This window comes from Cebus imitator, unplaced genomic scaffold (genome assembly GCF_001604975.1).
Source record: "Cebus imitator isolate Cc_AM_T3 unplaced genomic scaffold, Cebus_imitator-1.0 Scaffold388, whole genome shotgun sequence".
Lineage (NCBI taxonomy): Eukaryota > Metazoa > Chordata > Mammalia > Primates > Cebidae > Cebus > Cebus imitator.
The window spans coordinates 377786-380269 of NW_016107703.1; positions in this window are offsets into that span (position 1 = coordinate 377786).

A 2484-nucleotide genomic window follows, 5' to 3' on the forward strand; every position below is an offset into this window, starting at 1 on the left:
TGGGGTCTCTGTTGCCGAGGCTGTCTTGAACTCCTGTACTCAAGCAATCTTCCTGCTTCAGCCTCCCAAAGTGCTGGGATTACAGGCATGAGCCACTGTGCCCAGCTAATTGTCGTATTTTTATGTAGAATTGGAGTCTTGCTTGTTGCCCAGGCTGGTATCAAACTCCTGGGCTCAATCGATCCTCCTGCCTTAGCTTCCCAAGTAGCTGGGGCTACAGGAGGATTGAACCTCTGCACCTGGCTCTTACTTCATTCTTTTTACTTTTTTTTTTTTTTTAAACGCAGCTACTAGAAAATGGAAAATGGGATGGGTGCGGCAGCTCACGCCTGTAATCCCAGCACTTTGGGAGGCCAAGGCCGGCAGATCACGAGGTCAGGAGTTTGAGACCAGACTGACCAACATGATGAAACCCCGTCTCTACTAAAATACAAAAAAATTGCTGGGCGTGGTGGTGGGCACCTGTAATCCCAACTACTCAGGAGGCTGAGGCAGGAGAATTGCTTGAACCTGGGAGGCGGAGGTTGTTGTGAGCCAAGATTGCGCCACTGCACTCTAGAGCAAGACTCTCAAAAAAAAAAAAAAAGGAAAGAAAATTGAAAATTACAGATGTGGCCCACTCATTGTAGCTTGGGTTCCGTTTCTGTGGACAGGGCTGTTCTGGCATATTGCAGGGGCTCCTGAGATCCTGCTCACTATTTTTGGGGTGTCTCCACCACCATGGTAGCCCCTCCCTCTGTCCATGTCCTGTCCGTTTTCTCCCACGGGATTTCCTGGGTCTGAGCGTTCCCCTGCACGGGGCCCTGGACTCCCACCCTCCCCTCTCCACTCAAATGAGCTGACTATTTCAGTGGCCCCCGTAGAAGCCCTCTGGGGTCTCCTGTTACACTCCAGGCTAAGTCCAGCTTCACACCAGGACCCCGTCCTCCCAGGCCCACACACCACCCCATGGGAGAAAACTGCTGGGTGCTGGACGCCGCCCACGGTCACATCATTGAAAGTTTGGGTGTGCGGCCGCAGGCTGCCATCAGCAATCTCCCAGAAATGTTTGTTCAGCCTTTCATCTTTCATTCCACCCTTTTTGTTTCTGAGACACAGTTTCGGTCTGTCACTCAGGCTGGAGTGCAGTGACACAATCTTGGCTCACTGCAGCCTCCGCCTCGCGGGTTCAAGCCATTCTCCTGCCTCAGCCTCCCGAATAGCTGGGATTGTAGGTGCACGCCACCATGCCCGGCTAATTTTTATATTTTTAGTAGAGACAGGGTTTCACCACGTTGGTCAGGCTGGTCTCGAAATCCTGACCTCAGGTGATCCACCTGCCTCAGCCTCCCAAAGTGGATCACAGGAGTGAGCCACTGCACCCGGCCCCTTTGTTCCGTTCTTTTAATTGAATGTCTCCTCTGTGCCAGGTCACCCGCTGGTACCAAAGCCCCACGCCAGCAAGAGACCCACCAGCTCCTGTCCTTAGGGACCCTGGTGGAGGCACAAAGAGGATGGTGGTCCTGGAGACCAGGGCCCTGCAGGGACGTGGGGCCCTGGGGAGGTTGCGGAGGGGAGGGAGAGGCAGCCTGATGAGAGGGCTTCCGCGGAGCCGGGCAGGGCTTCCTCCCGAGGCCAGGGAGGGTTGCAAGTTCTGGCCAAGCCCAGACTCCGTCTGAGGAGAGGCTGGGAGAGGTCAGAGAGGCAGGACGGTGGGGGGTTAGGTGGAGAGCCATGGGGCCACGGTGGTCTTCCATGCCAGTTCTGGCAGTGGTGTGAAGATCCAGGGGGCAGAAACCGAGGACACATGACCCCTTGGCAGACATCCAGGGCCCTCCAGGTTTGGCCTGCTCTATCCTCATTGGCCAGAATGTCATCACATGGCCATGCTAGGCTGCAAGGTATCTATCCTCATTGGCTAGAATGTGGTCATGTGGCCATGCTGGGCTACAAGGGGTCTATCCTGATTGGCTAGAATGTAGTCACATGGCCATGCTGGACTGCAAGTTATCGATCATCATTGGCCAGAATGTGGTCACATGGCCAGACCAGACTGCAAGGTTATGCTGGAGAATATAGTTCTCTCTAGAGCTTGCCATGGAGGCCAAAGGGCGAGGCAGGCAATGGATAGTGGGATGCATGAGCAATGTGTGGCTGCAGTGACAAAGTATGGCAAACCAGGGCCTTAAAGGAACAGTCAGACTTCTGGAAGCCAGAAGTCTGAGATCAAGATGTGGGCAGGAGGCCAGGTGTGGGGGCTTACACCTGCCATCCCAGCACTTTGGGACACTGAGGCAGGAGGATTGCTGGAGCCCAGGAGTTTGAGACCAGCCTGGGCAACATAGTGAGACCCCATCTCTACAAAAAACTTAAAAAATTAGGCCACGCATGGTGGCTCACGCCTTTGATCCCAGCACTTTGGGAGGCTGAGGCAAGTGGATTACCTGAGGTCAGAAGTTCAAGACTAGCCTGTCCAACATGGCGAAACCCTGTCTCTACTACAAA